Genomic DNA, 17,336 nt, shown 5'->3' with positions numbered 1-17,336 from the left:
TGTCCCTCAGAAGTTTTATTCCATGGTTAAAACTAACAAATATTTCAGAAATCTACAGAGAAATACATATGATTTTACCTTAAAATGATTTCCTTTAGAAATAAACAGAATAATGTAATAGCTACATCTGAAAATAAAGTAATATTTAACAAGAAAAAAAAATGCGCTGTTTCAATGATTTAGTGAGAAAAGCTACAATTATGTATCCTTCATAAATGATATCATAATTATAGTGCTTTATCTGATTCATAGAAAATGATTCAGCTTGAGACAAAAGAATAAACAATAATGAAACTCAACAAAGTAAAATGACTAAGATACTCAATAGCAGTTATATCTGCACAATAGATGTTCCTTTTCAAAAAAGTGAAGAAAATACTGTGGGACTGGAAGGTTTAGGGAAGTGGCAATGAAATAGAGCCTTTCACCTCTAGGTCATTGAGTTCAATTGCATTTTGGGTTGCTACTGACTGAAATGTGCTTCAGCTGATGGCTATTCAATAGTCTATTGTGAAATGAGTTGGAGGTCTCAATTCCATCCCTAGTACAAAAGTAACCACAAAACGTTTAGTAGTCAGAGTAATAACCTCTGCGGTATGTGACTCTCTTACCCCATGTATTTCAAAACAAACGTGAAAGGCCCCAAATTTTGGTGCAGTACAGGAGTTACTCTACTGAAACATCAATTCTGAAACAATTTCACACAAAACAAATTTTGTTTGTAACTATGCATGAAAATAAACAAAACAAGAATTATTGTCTTGCATTATATTTTCATTGGAAGTCTGATGATCTTATGTTTCTCTGTAGATCTCTTTTTCTAAATGTTTCAGAATTTTGCACTGTTCATATTGCAGTGTGCAGAGGTATATCCAACCTGAGCAAACAAAGGATGGGAGATCATACAGCTGTGCAGAAACAGCTGTATCAAATGTCCATGCAGACTAAGATTAATAAGATCTGCTGCACTCCTCTCAGTGTATTTCCTATAAAATTTCACATCATAAATTCTCCATTGTAGATATTCTCGGGGGTACACTGAAAATTTAAAGTTGTGATGAAAAAAGTTGAGTTAGGGGAACATAAGAAAGAGTGGAAGGACAAGAAACTTTCAAGAATTACAGACTAAAGTTGTCATAGCTAGGCTGGAGAGAAAATAATTCATCTAAATGGTCATGGCAATGTGACTTCTGTGAGTCACTTAAATCAATTAAAATGGGTTTTCACTGATTTGGAGTTGTACTGTCTTGATTACTTTACTCTTAAATAGGTCTCTTTGTTCATATATGACATTCAGACTCTTTGCCAGGACTCTTTCAGATGTCTGTTATAAATCGTGAAGGATTCCCAAACAATTAATAATTTTAATATAATTTTTGAAGTTAATTTACAGTGATCTCATGAGAAGAAACAGCCTCAAAGTATGAGTCTAAATGAAACAAGGAAGTAGTGAAGTAATACAGTCTGATCACAATATAAATATTAATTGAGCATCTTCAGAAGAACAGAAGGAAAAAATAAGTGTACATTCATTATCCCTATGGTTATTCACAAGGGTAGAGAAGAACAAACTTAAAAGGATCAAATGAAGAAGATTCCATCCTGGGGAGAGAACACTCAAGTCCCCATGACTGTGATGGGTTAAATTTTAATAAAAGAAGTTGCAAGATGTGGCTCCCTAAACATTTCCCAAGACACACTGATATGAGGGCTACTGATGAAGACTAAGTCAATAGATGTTACCTGACGTATCAGAGCTAAGAATGATCTTTGCTGTTGCTTGTGTCCTTTATAGTACATTCTGGTTTTGAAAGCTTCTGTCATAAAAAAGCATATATATATATTGTACTATTTTTTTTCCAGGTTATGGAGATGATTCTGATGTTCCAATAATGGAACAACATATTGATCCTTCACAAGCTTCAACCATTACTTAAATATGTATTTTTGTTATATAATTTTGGCCTTTATGACACCTGAGATGCCTCCAATTTCAGTGTAGACAAATGCCAAACATTAGGATTCTATTTTTCTGATTAATTTTGTAGGGCATCTAACTTAGTATATTTGCTTGGAACAATATTGCATGGTTCAGTGTGTTTCATGATGCTCCCAAACTACTGCATGTTAATTTGAATCACAGACTACTTTAGAGGAAACTAAAAATCTGCTCCAGATCTGCCTCATACAGCTTCAAATAGGTTTCACTCCCACAAAGTTTGAAGGCAAGTAGTAATTACCCCGGGTGCTAATATTGAGACCAGCACTTTTTTACTCTCTATTAATTTCCTGGATGATGGTACAGAACACACCATCTGCGAATTTACAGATGATTAAAAAAACGGAGCTGAATAACTGACACAGCACAATTTTGTTCTACCATTCAAGGGGATCTACATAAGGTGGATAACTGGGATCGAAGAAGTCTAATGAAGTTCAAGAAAAGAAAATACAAAGTCTTAAATCTGTGGAGGAATAACCACTCATTTAAAAAGTTATTGAAAGATATACTTTGGATATCTACTAAAATAAACAAATAAATAAATACATGAAAGAATAGTCAATCAGGTTGTATTAAATGTAAGACCATAGCCAAAAATTCTGTTTCTAAAAGACTGCTAGAAATTGCTAAGAAATGATACAGGGCAAAACACAGCTATATCCTGTAGCTGAGTATTTGCTACACTCCACTGCTCAAAGACAAGAAATTGCTCTGCATAGAACTGTGGTTCCACCTTGTACAGCTGTTCTTCCACACTCAAGTCATCAAAAATTGAATCCATCTATGCAGCCATTAGTGAATATTTACATATTAATATGATAAACATCTGTATGAATTTTATAACTGAAAATCTTAACAAAATGACCACTATTCAGCCTATATCCTTTGATTTGCTGTGAATTTTACAGTTTCCGTAATGGTTTTGTTCATTGTTGAGATGATAAAATCATTATCTCAGCATTGAGTTAGATAACCCCAGCACTAACAATGAGTTACAGGAGATATGGCAGTATTCAGTTGATGCATACAGTAAAGTAATTTTTTAGAGAAGATATACTCAACAACATGGTTTCAATAGGAGAGGAATTAATGTTTGCAGACATTACAATAGGAAAACGGAAATCAAATAAAACTAGTGTATATCACTGAAGCAGCTGCAAGGCTTACTCTCACTTCTCTTCCTTAACATGGACAGATTTTTAACTTCTTTAAGGAAAACCTACAACTAATCAAGAAATAAAAAATACTGATACTATTAACAGTGAAAATTTGCTTACATTCCATTTCAACCTTCAAAACTGTAATAAAATTAGAAAAGACATTTTTATTTTAGAGAATCTTATTCTAGATACATTTAACATTAGCATTCATGCTAAATATGAAAATTCTTTAGCAAAAAGAAAAATTACAAGATCATTGCAATGTATTAACAGCTGCAGTAGAACAACAGAAAAGGCCCTTGCTGAGCTGCCAAGCTGCATTTTCACAAGACTGCAGAAAGACAATTTACTTTCATATATAAGCGACAATCTTAAAAACTCAAAACTCAAAACTCAAAATCCTTGACATTTACTTTAATTGGATCAGAATTTAGTCTTAAAAATATACATGTGCAGGCCTCAGTCAAAGAACAATAAACATCAAGATACATGACTTCATTCAAGCAGTTTCTTTCAAAAGAAGGAGCCTCTATTCTGTATTATTGCAATTCCAGCTGATTAACTCTTACGTGTCTATTCCATTTGCTTTAATTTAAATTTCATTAAACCTAGTTCTTACTGAGTTCAAAGGAACCTGTATTTTTAAACACTTATCCCATGAAACTGATTTGTTCTTATCAATATCACGGTTAGCTATGTCTGAGAACGTCAGAATGTCTTTCATAAAAACTACATTCTTGAACATTATTTTCACAGAATCTTAAACATTAGAAAGATAAATGACTTATTATACTACTCTCAACCTCTCCTGTTTTCAGGGCATGTCCTTGAGCATATTGTGGTACACCTACAATTCCACCCTTCTGATTCTACAGTCTATGCTACGTAACTACTAAGAAACCAAAAAGAAATAGAGGTCTACAAAATGATTCATTTTCTAAACATCAAGACTATCATGATGCACAAGATGGACCTGAACACCTCCTGTGGCTGCAGTGACCAGTTTAGATTATGCAACATTTAGTAGCATCATTAGACCCCAATCCGTATTTCCACACCTATTTTAGTAAATTAAAGTTTGCTAGGAGGCATTTCCAGACACAGAGGCCAAAAGGTCTGCATCTGTACTATGCTGTAATGTTTTATTCTTAAAAAAAAAAAAAAAAAAAGTCAACTAGATGGAAACTACCTGTAAGGAATTAATCCCATGCTCATACCTACGTCCAAATTATTTCCCGGGAATAGCTTGCCAGGGTGCTAGCTGGCAAATTGGAACTAGGAATTTTTAACAAACCAACCTTTGATTTTAAATAAAGTGTTTGTGTTACTTTAATTAGGCCTTTTCCATTGAAATATCCCTTTCTTCAGCCCCTTTTCTCTGAAAACAAATAAACACAAAAATTGAACAAACAAACAAAAAGGCATAACACATTTCCCTTTTCTGAAAGATCACTAAGAGGAAGGTATAAACCTGAATGGGCAAAGATTAACCTTTATGCCCCTGTTAATAACTTGAATCAATTTCAGTCTACATAAAGGAGCAATCATTCTTGAACACTAATTACTATTGAATGCTGTCTTCATGTTATTGCTGACAAATCATTAGTCTTTTTTTTTTCCTGTTGAGAAGAGTTGAGTCCAGTAAGATGATTTTATATCTCTGATAAAAAACTAAGCTTTACTATAAATTCATTCCCTAGAATCTTTTAAAGAAGATCAAACACAAGAGAGAATATTTGAGAAGTGATTTAAACTTTTTGAATTGAAAAAGTCTTTATTAATATTAATGTCTGCAATACTGAATCTAAATGTTAACCTAGCCAATACATATTCAGTGCTCTAGATAATTATGGTGTTTTTCCTCAAAGCAATAATAGAAACTAAAATTGACAGCTAGGGACTAATGAGAGTTAATACTGAGGAAAAGGAAACTGAGATGAAGACAAAACTGCAGGTAAAAGTTATACTTTCTGTATGACAACCAAGGTTAAGAGAGAAATTACACGAAGAAATTCAAAGCTTACATGACCCAAAACCACAAGAAGATATAAGTGAAGAATTGCTGAAAATAAATAATTGTTGAGAACAAAGGACTCAAATTATTAACTGAACAAAATTCTTATTAATAATTAATACTGTCAGTTTTGTTAGAACAAGAACTACAGAATTTGGCCCTACAACAAGAAAGAAGAAAATTGCAAATGTGTGAATTGGTATAGAGAGACCTCAGCTTTCTTGTATTTATTATTGAGAAGTCTGCTGTTTAAAGTTCAGTTTTTCCATATGTGCTCTGAAATCTCAAACATTAAATTTGCTGCCTTAACTTTGGTGTGTAGATTATGGTTATAGATTCAAATGTAAGTTTATGAGGGGAAGTGCATCCTGCATCATCTAATTCCTTGCACACTTTTTTCCAGGATGGTCTACAGATCAATCTATTCACATTTTTGCACTTAAATGGAACTAAGAAATGCAGTCATCTTCATTATGGGCATTGGCCTTTTTCATATCATGCAGAGCCACAGATACTTCATAAGGGTCAAAAACATTTATTCACACAAGCTGTGCTGTCACAATGGCTGGTCAACATCTGCAAAGCCACTGAATCTCTTTGCTCTTTGTGTTCAAAAATACAAACCAAGTACTTGAGATGTCTAACCAAGCAGTGCTCATTTGAAGTAGAAGACAGAAGAAGGTAAATGTATCTTGTTCAGTAGATCTGCAACTCAAATCTCGCCTGTTAAAGAAGAAAAAGGTGTCTCATTCGTATTTTTTAAGATTCCAATCCCTAGAAAATTAAGATAGCATTTTGAGAATTCAGAATGGTGGGTAGAGGGACATTTGCAAAAGCTTCCCAGAAGGATAGAGATAATTAAGTTACAGAATGATAGGAAGAATATGAGAGGAGGTGTTTGAGACTACTGGGAGAGAACAATAAAAGAAAGACATCCTGATCCTCTTTTTGTATGTTTTACATGACTGCAACTGCAGTAAAACAAATCTTTTCAGATTTGAGGGTGAGGACGATGTTAGCAAGCATAGCCTTTCTATACTAGCAGTATGTGAAAGAATATAAAGGAGACAAATATCTACTCTTTAATTATTTCAGGAGGAAGCTTGGAGGTTGAATTCACTATAACATAGGTGTACTTACTATTCTGATGAGGAATGAGCAAGTACAACCATTAAAATTATTGGACCATTGCTAAAGGAAGGCAAAGATTGCATGAGTACTATCTGCAGTTCAGTACTTTCTGATTTTAGAAGTCTGATTTTGAAATGCTGCATGTGTTAGTTTTCAGCTGTTTGCATTTAAATGAATACAGCAAGCTGGAAAAACATGAAATACCATTTTGCATCCTTCTTCATTAACCAGTTTTTTTTTTTTAACAATTGAAATCACTTTAGATCTATCTGGTGAATAAAGTATGACTAGTTAAGATTAATACATCTCTTTTTTTGTAAAAAGAGAATACACTTTTAAAGATTTTTTTTTTTTTCACTACAAATCCCAAAACTAGATATCTTTTACTTTTGAGATGATTTTTTGTTTATTCTTAAATAATTATTATTTTTAATCTCAGGCCAGCAGGCTGTCAAACATTTACCAAGCTCTTGCTAACTAAACTTCAGATATGACAAGCTACTGATTAGAGCTATTCTGTACATCTGCAAGCACTGATCACCCTCCAGTCTTTTTAGCTGAAGAGACTGCTTTGTGGAAACTCCTTAAGCTTGAAAATATTTCAGCTTTCTTTGAGCATTATGAATTTAGATGCTTCCTTTGCATAAGAGCAACAATATAATTTTTTTTTAAATAAAAAAACATTTTGCAATCAGAAAGTTTTAAAAAAATATTTTAAGAGTGAAATCAAATTTCTGGACATATATTCATAAGTCTCTAAAGCATAGTTCCTTCTATTTTGCCACAATTAGAAAAAGTCAGCTAAAGCATTTTATTTATATAATATAGTATATTAAAGTTGTCAAAGCTACTGAACATGCAGTTAAACTACGAGCCAGCTGTAACACTTGCAAGATCAAAGCTGGCAGTCTGCAACCAGATCATGGGTCATAATTTGAGTGCTACTAATTTCTATTACAAAGGCAATGGATAAATTACATTTTGAAAAGCTTTTTGCTTTACTGGCAGGACAGATTACGCCTTCAATTTATTCTGGGATGGTAAATGTAGTTGTTGCTATAGTAACTGTGTATCTCTTGAACAGTAAATAATTGTGTTAAATGGCTAAGTAGCAAATAGGTTTGTGGCTACTCCGGTGTAAAGGAACTTGACTATGCTAAATTTTCTCATGATCACCTGCGCGGTGGCTATGAAATATCCCATATATGACATAGAAATCTTTCATAATCAGTGTCTTTTCAGAAATATTTACTTTTGTGCAAAGGATAAATGACTAAAATTTTTTTTAAAATCTCAAAAATTGAAGATGAATGTCTAATATGGACTTTCATGGGTATATTCTACAGTTTTCTCCAAGAAGATGTAATGGGAAAATAATGAAAAGACATCAAAAGATTTTGTGAGAGTTAAACCCTGGAGTTTAGAGATTGGACCAAATATCTTAATTGTGATTTGAACAACCTCAAAAAGCCATGTAAAAATCCGTGGACTTTTTCTCCAGTACATGCCTTCCTTAGAAAAGTATTTATTACTGTTACAGGCAATTCAAATTGTATATTTCTATAGATTTGGGGGGGGGGGGAGGGGAAGTATTTGTGTCTTTAACCAACTGTCTACAGCCTCCACTGCTTATTTTCTATAAATGGATATCTATCGTATGATTTGATGGTTCTCTGATTTAATTCAGTACTATTAACCACCTCCCCCCGACACACACATGCACACACACAAAGACAAACTGAAAAGAATGAATTTGCAGTACTACCTTTCACAAATATAAATGAGAGACTATATTTTGGATCCCACAAATGGTAGCTTTGTGTGCTAATGTTTATGAACTAAAAACTTAAGCAATAATACATTGGATCATCAATAAAGGAGAGGGAAAAAAAAGCACCACATATGTCTGTTATCAGATGATCAATCCCATGTAACATAGCCTGTTGTTTGTCTGTAATGGACAATAGCGGGTTACATTGCGTATGACATTGAAAACTGCATTATAATTCTTAAGCAGTTTAAGAAAGACATTTACTTGTTATTTTATAATTTATGAAAAATGTGTTTATTCAAGCTTGCAAGAACATACACAAGATATAGCAGCAAATACTTCAGATATATTTTCAGAGATTATAATCTTATTACATAAGTAAATTTAAACCCTTATTGTTGGGATATTTTAAAACTCTGAGAGATTGCTAATCACAGTACATTAAAATGCACACTACATTAAATTGCAGTAGGGGAATGACTTTTTACATGGTCTAATAGTGATAAGACAAGGGGGAATGGCATTAAACTGAAGGAGTGAAAAAATAGGCTAGGTGTTTGGTGGAAAGTCTTTAATCAGGATTGGTGAGGCACTGGAACAGTCTGCTCAGTGAAGCTGCGTGCCCCTCCTCCACGGAGGCATTCACAGCCAGATTGGATGGGCCCTGGGCAGCTTGATTTAATAGGTGGCAAACCTGCCCGTTGTAGAGGGGGTGGTGCTATTGATCTTTGAGCTCTCCTCAAACCCAAGCCATTCTATGATACTATGAATATGGAATCGCAGTGGGTAAAAGTATCAGAAACAGTTAAGCACAATACCTGAAATTTGTATATGTCCATTATGTATGTACTGAAAATCTCTGCTTCAATCTTTAAATGTGTTCTATTGGAATTGTCAAGTGCTTGAGTTAATTTTGTTTCATTTAAGATCTCAAGACAAAATGTGTGGTTAACTAGTTACAACTGTTACAGTTTTTTTCAGTAAAATATCATATCATATCATGACACCGTGTTCTAGAACACTCATAAAAGACGCAACATCAGAAAAAAAAAATAAAATAAAGCAAATATATTTACAATTAATATCACTGAAAAGTATGTCAAGGGAAGTTGACAGCTCTAGAAACAGAACTGTGAATGGGATATGTTGACTGGAGCACATACCACTGCAGGAATTTGGGCAAAATTTATGAGATAATCAGTGTCTCAGTCTCAGTAATTTCCAGGATTGTTGCAAGACTTGTCTAGCTAAATTAATTTTTTTAAGCAGACATAGGGTAGTAACCAGTAATATAGAAGTATAAACTAAAATTACATTGTCTCTAACACAGTAAAATATTTCTGGATTATGTATTGTAATTACAATTATGCATAAGAGGTACCAGAAGTAAATACATATTTTTCAGCAAATAAAGATTAGCCAATGAACAGGCAAAACAAGCAAAAGCAACAATTTTCCAAATAAGATTAGTTGCTATGATTAATTTCAGTTTAACTCTGGAATTTGTCTATCATCTGATACTCTCATTACACATAGAAAATGAGTTATAAAGTAGTTCCCATTATCCTCTTTGAAGATCAATGTATATATTTTTTATATATTTTATGCATATATTTATATTTGTCTCACTCATAGTGAGCCAAATCTTTAAAATCTTATTATGAATTAATTTATGTTCCTTTTCTTTTATCTTCTTTTCCCTTTTTTGTTACTTATTTTCAGCAAGCTTAGGAGTTTTCCATACAACTTTTTCACAAATTTCTTGGAGTTCAATTAAAGCTGAATGAACTTAAAAATAAAATGATCTTTTGCCACATATAAAGTAAAATTTAATTGGTCCCTATCAGGAATAATTCAAATAACTTCTGTTCCTATTATTTTATGCTATATAGTCACCCTTAATATATTCCCTGGAAATGTGTTCACTGTATACTTCATTTTCATATGATATTGTGCTTTGAGGTGACAGTTGGTATGTAAATGCAAAAGGGTTATTTCTTCATATTGAATTTAGTGTGGTAACCTATCTATAAGATTGGCTTTTAATAACTGTTAAAACAATCATTCCAGTTTGCAAAGCCTTTGCACAAAAACTTTCAAAATTGTAGTGCTTAGAATAAGCAATATTTTCTTAAAGGGGAAATATAAATGTATAAATAAAAGTTTGACTATTCTCCCATTTTAAAAGTGTGAAAATTTCATTGAGAAATGATTGATGAAAAATACTTTAGGAAAGCTATTCCAAATGGACAATTTTTAAAATAAATGTGGTCTGGAAAATTAAATTTTGCTGTTTGGTATCAGTAGGGTTACATAACTTACATAATTTATCAAGGAAGAGATTTCATGCATCTGATATATAAAAAGTGTAAGCTGATTTAAAATATCATGTAGCAGAATGTTCACTAAATACTTCGGCAGTGTTCATCAACTGACACTTTTAATAATTAAGCTTTGCAATGTAACAGTAAATGTTAACATTCATGTATATATCAGCCATTATTTTTATTTAAAATCATCCTGTGTATATCATATTTCAAAGAGGGAAGTTTCTCTTTATTTTGTGTTATCTAACATCTGTTGTCAGAGGTGACATCCTCTGAGAGGTAGTATCCAACAGGATGTGCAGCTATTGAAGAAGGTCCAGAGGAGGGCCACGAATGATCAAAGGGCTGGAGCACCTCTCCTATGAGAAAAGGTTGAGGGAGTTGTGATTGTTTAGCTTGGAGAAGAGAAGGCTCTGTGGAGATCTCATTGCAGCCTTCCAGCACTTGAAGGGAGTTTACAAGTAGGAGGGGGATGGACATTTTACACAGTCTGATACTAATAGGACATGGGGGAATGGCTTTAAACTAAAAGAGGAGAGATTTAGGTTAGATGTTACAAAGAAGTTTTTTACTCAGAGTATGATGAGGCAAGGGAGCAGATTGCTTGGAGAGACTGTGGATGCCCCATCTCTAAAGGCATTCAAGTCCAAGTTGGATGGGATCCTGGCAGCCTGATCTAGTGCATGGCAAACATGCCCACAGCAAAGGGGTTGGAACTAGATGGTCCCATCCAACTTAACCCTTCTTCGATTCTATGATTCTCAAAACAACTGAAGAGATTTTCAGGGGGAGATACTGCTGCAGACCTCAGAGACAAGACAATGCCAATGCCAAGTTTACAGAACGGAAAGTGTGATATTTCCACTGCTCAAATGGGTCTCCAATGGAAAATTAACTTGGTGAAGCATGGTACAAGTACAGTCTAGGCAGCGTTAGTCAGAACCTGAGAACTAATCATGGTCTTTCCCTTGTAGCTCTATACATTTATATTTTCAAAGGAGGCATTATTTCATCAAAGCCTCAGCAACCATCCTCTCTTGTTTCAAATTCTTGTTTGAATTTTAGGTTCATACATTTCCTAGTGTTTGTTTTTGTTCACTTCATTCTCTTTCAACTACTTTTCTCCTGGTGAGAGATTGAATTTAAACTTGAGGGAGAGTATACATGACTACTGTTTCTTCTGATTTCCAAAGAAAATCATACTTACACATTCGGTGGCATGTCTCTTTCTGTCCACAAATCCACAGTAACTTCTGAAAATGCTGGTCAATTCAAATCAACCTGATAGGAAGCAATGATCCCAGAGGAATTAAAACTATGTAATTCTAATGAAAATGAGTATTTGTTTAGAAAATAGTCATTATTAGTCCATAATACAAAAGTTGTTAATATCCCAAGTTTGGACAAACTCCAACCCAGAGTCTTATCTCATTAGCCACCACAGAATTAACAACAAAACATATATACATAACAAACTATGAAATTGCTGTTTTGATTGTGGTTTTTATTTGTTTGCTTAATTGGTTGGTTTCTGGGATGGATTTGTTTTGCTTTACTCACTATTTGAATCCTAGACTTCTGTGTTAATCATTAATCATCAGCCATGGAACACAGAGAAGTGTTTTTATGGACTTTTCTAGTCATAGAATCACAGAATCACTGAGGCTGAAAAAAGCATCCAAGATCATCTAGTCCTACAGTCCACCTACCACCTCCATTTTCTTACTAAACCATGTCCCTGTCTAAATGTTTCTTGAACACCTCCAGCGATGGAGACACAACCATCACCCTGGGCAGCCCTTTCCAGCTCTTTTGGACCACTCTTTTGGAGAATAAATTTTTCCTAATATTCAACCTGAACCTCCCCAGTGTAACATGAAGCCATTCCCTTTGCTCCTATTGCTAATTACATGAGAGAAGAGGCCGACTGTCACTTTACCACAACCTCCTTTCAGGTAGTTGTGGAGAGCAGTAATGTCATCCTTGAGCCTCCTCTTCTCCAGACTAAACAATCCCAGTTTCCTCAGCTGTTTTTCATGAGGCTTGTGCTCCAGAACCTCACCAGCCTTCTTTCCTCTCTATGTACATGCTCCAGGGACTTGATGTCTTTCTTGTAGTGAGGAGCCCCAAACTGAACCAAGTACTCACGATGTGACTTCATCAGAGATGAGTACTGAGGCACAATCACCTCCCTAATTCTGCTGGACACTATTTCTTACACAAGCCTGGATGCCATTGGCCTTCTTGGCACAGTACTGGCTCATGTTCAATCTAGCATCAATCAACACCCACAGGTCCATTTCTTTCACACAGTCTTCTAGCCTGTAGCATTGCCTGTGGGGTTGTGCAGGACCTAGCACTTCTTCTTGTTGAACTTCACCCCCATTGGCCTTAGCCAGAGATCCAGACTGTCCAGATCCTGCTGAAGGGCTTTCCAACCCCCAGGCAGATCAACACTTCCTCCCCACTCAGTGTTGTGGAAAAAAAGTTTTCAGTCTTTTCTCCTAAGTCCCAGTACATTTGAAAGCATCTCTCTTGAGTTTGTTTCTTGTGCAAACTCCCATAAATGTGATGAAAAGTCTCTGCCAGAAACTTACAAATAATTCATTTGTTCTGTGGCTTTTTTCTTTCCTGTGTGCACTTTGTGGACTTGCATGCCATTCTGTTTCCTGTGGAATGAATACACTGACAAGTTATTTCTCTTTCTATCTGAAATTACTTAAATATGCTAAGGAAAAAAATGATTAAAACAGCTAACTTATTTCCATATGACCAAACTCATATCTCTCCCAAAATCTTATTTCAAAGAAATGCCATTAATAAAAAATTTCAGGATATGGGCAAGGCAACCACAGTAGTCTGCATGACAGTCAATAAAAGCCTTTGCCATGTTTGTGGAATTTTCTTAGAAAATAATATGAACACTCCTTCTGGCAAATTGCCACTTATTGAGAACTGTAGTAAAGCAGCAGTTTGCAGTTCATAACTACTCCAGCTCAGGAAAAAAAAAAAAAAAAAAAAAAGAAAGAAAGAAAGAAAGAAAGAAAAAAAAGGAAAAAAATGAAAAAAAAATAGTTCAAAAGTTCTACAGTAAATTCTTAAAGTAGTTTTAGATTTGCCTGGGTTAAAACTCTAATGTGCTTTTAGAAACTTGGAAAACGGGCTTGCTTGGTCCATGCAACTCAGGGAATACAATGGCAATTCTAGCCGAGAATAAATCTGGGTATTAGCACTTATTTAAGAACCATGTTTAGAGCTATTCTGCCACTTGATTGTCTGACAGATTCACTTGCTCTGTTTGTCTTCATACTTACATTCCCTAAATCACAATTTGCTTTCCACCCAAGGAGGTCAGAAGGTCAATATTGGTCAGGAATGGCTGTACAAACCTACAAGTGCTGTGCATGTTTCATACACAGGTGCTCCTGTTCACAGTGACCAGTCACAGGTGTTACTGCCATGGGTCACCATGGATCTCTTCCACTTGCAGGTCCTTTTCTTCAGATTCTAGTTTTCATTATCTAAATACTTTATGAGAAGAAACACATCAGATGACTAATCTCTTAATCTATTACTACCCCATACTTTATTAATTTGAAGATTCAGTATTGTATCACATCTGCTTAGTCTAGCTGTCAACAAAGTTTACAGCTGTACTGGTTGTAGACGGCTAGTATCAAGCATAACTTTGGAGTTTTGGACATCCACTTTACCCTTTAACATTAATGACTAAATGCCTAAATGCCCTGCTCCCTATCAGTGTTCATGTCTTCAGTTTTTACCTGACATACCACTAAACTCACAAGCAGAAATTCTGAAAGGACAGAACAGACAGTTTTTCCAGTACTGAATAAAAATTAAAGAATGGCACATATGAATTGCTTTGTAAAATGTACAAGCTATACTATGTTACGGGTATGATAAGAACCTTAAACACAGAAATGTGAATAGAAGAAAATAAAATCAAATGCTTTGGTAAATAACCAGGAAAACTGAAATGTTACAAAATAATTGGTAAGCATGTGGGATATTAAGAAGGGAATTTTAGTGAGATTTCTCAGTTATAGAATTATCTATGGAAGTCACAGATTACACGGGTCACTCTGAAAGTAATGCCTCCTGTTTGTTGCCTTGGAAACTATAACAGATACAAGTACAAAAACACTATCTGGTAAAGCAAATTCTCAGATGCAAAACTCTATTTTTCAATACTCACCACCAGTAGCTATGCATTTTCACCAGAGATGAACAAGAGCCTGCATGACACACTTGTAAAAATATGCACCACTCTCACTGTCGCCACTGCTGAAACTCACCACTCAATGCTTCATTGTGCTCATATCCACTCTTTGGTCTCCATAAATGCTCAGCAGGCATCGATAAACATCAGTGGGTGCAAGTTTTTTCCACGTGAAGGAATTCAATTACTCACCTTTGCTTTATATGCAATTACATGTCAGATACCATTTTGTTAGACTGCCCCTCTACTGCCATCTGTCACAGTACAAAAGTAATGGAATATTGTCAGGAAGGTTCAACCTTTACTGCCATACCACCAACAACCATCTCTGGCTTTGTGGTCCAAATAATAAAATAGGTGGCATTACTTTTGGAGCAGCCTGTGTATGTAGAGCAAGCAACCAGTCTGTGCTCAAGCATATGCAAGTAAGAATACTCTTGCACTATAGTATAGAACAGGCATTTACTGATAAAATATTCAAGCTATGATAATATATTTTGTGATATCAGTACAACAATAACATTTCTCATCATAGCTCAAGGGTTTGAATTCTGGTTAGCTGTTGTATTAATTTGTTCCAAATGTACATGATATACAATAATTTATGATTGCTATGAAATACTTTATTTTCCTCTGAAAAAAGACTTGTTGACAACTAATGTGTTTGCTTATTTACAACATCTTTTTTGTATGTCTCCAGTCATGATTTCCAAAGATCCCTTTCTGTCTAGTGACATGGAAATCTGAAATCTGAAATTCTCTGCTACAGAGTTTTAGGAGATGCAGTTTTGCAAATACTGGAACAATTATAAAGCAATGTTATAAATCACAGAGTCAAGAGAGAGATCCTGTAACTAATAATTAGAATTACATAGCCAAGAAAAAATGTAAAAAAAATATTCCAGGAGGCCTGAGATTATCTGATTACCTGAAAACACATGGAAACTTACCAAAATCTTTGTAAAAAAACCTTCTGTCTCTATTTCCATGCATTCAGTGTTTAGCTTTCCCCCCAGCTTTTTGTCTTGCCCAATATTAAAACCAAAAACATTCTAGAAAACTTAATTGTACCTTCACTGTAAGCCAAAACTACAAATAGATTTTATCATCATACTGAAGGCACTTAACATCATCCTAAAATTGATCTTCTAGATCCTTGTGTATCCCTAAAACATGAGATAAGGAGACTAGATAAAATGCAATTAACTATAATATAGAAGCTTCAGATCAGAATTGAATTGCCCAATAGTATAATCTCCAAAGTCTCATAAAGAAACTAATAGAACTACTCAAGAAGAACTCATTAATTTTTGCTAACAAGTCAACATTTGCCAAATAAAGGACATTGGAGAGAAATAGTGAGTGATATTTCACAATGGGACCTAATCGTCATCAAGAGCAATTAAAAAATTACTAACTCAGAAACATATGCCTAATAAACTTGTCTAAACTAAACCTAGTATAATTTAAAAAATGTGATGCATGATTTTGGAGCAGATTGAAAGTTTGGCGTGTGTAACTCCTGAGAGTTTGTTTACTGAATGGACTCTATGTTAAAACTTCCTGAAGAATAAACAGATTTTAAGGCCTTCTGAAGAGGCTACTTGTTTGCCTTTAGCTATGCACCCTCTAATTCTCATAGGTCTTTGAAAACATACAAAACATGCAAAATTAATCTACACTGGCTTCCTCTGTTATTTTCAAGATTATTCAATCAGAATCAAATGTAAGGGGAAGATGTTTATAAACCTAAATATGAAGAGAAAATAATTCTACAATGGCAAGCATAATTTTACCTATTTAATCATGAGGAATACTGAGGAAAAGCAATATAAACAATTTGTGGGTATAGATATGTTTTGAAATAAGTATGCTTCAGGAATTAAAAAAAAAATCTAAAAATAAAAAATAAAAAAGAGCAAGGCAATAATATAGCTACTTTATTAAATAAGAAAAAAAGGTTGATAAAACCTTTTCCAACAGAAAAAGCACTAACATCATAACTTCAAGTTAAATCCTGCATTGCATCACTTCATGTTAGAAAAGAGTGCAGTTAGGCCACAAAAATGACTGAAGAACCTTAAATTGATCTACCTCAAAAACAATTAAGACATTTACTGATATTTTACAATTAGTTCTACCTTCATTTTTTTTAGTATGTTCTACAATAAAGAGTTAAGTCAAAGACAAAATAAAAGGAGTATGTAAATACACACTAGTTCAAGAAAGAGTATTTGAAAATACTGTATTCAAAGATTTCAAATTCCTACAACAGAAAGTTGTTTTCACTGCATTATAATCTAGATTCATTCAATCAATATAGCTCTCTTCCTTACAACAGAAATGCTAGCTCTAATTTGAGAAACATATTTATAAGAGAAAGTTTTATCAAGTTGTAAAATGTGCTTAAATGTCTCAGGAATAGTGGGCTTACAGATAACTATAGGGAATTTACAGGCTAATTGAGAAATTGTACACAGATTTCCGTAAACAATAACACTGATATAGAAGCTTTTCAAATGGGGAAACCTCTGGTATCTGTTCTTAGACATCTATTTTTATTCTTTTTTCTTCAGTGTTTTGTTTAGTAATTTTAAAAATAAAGGCACAAAACATTTTAAGTACCAAGAAATATGTAATTATTGATCAATGAACAATTCAGCAGTTCCTAGAAGACATTCAAATAACCTT

This window comes from Meleagris gallopavo, chromosome 3 (genome assembly GCF_905368555.1).
Source record: "Meleagris gallopavo chromosome 3, MGAL_WU_HG_1.1, whole genome shotgun sequence".
NCBI classification, from domain to species: Eukaryota; Metazoa; Chordata; class Aves; order Galliformes; family Phasianidae; genus Meleagris; species Meleagris gallopavo.
The sequence above is the reverse complement of the archived record's forward strand: the minus strand, read 5'-3'. Positions refer to the sequence as shown.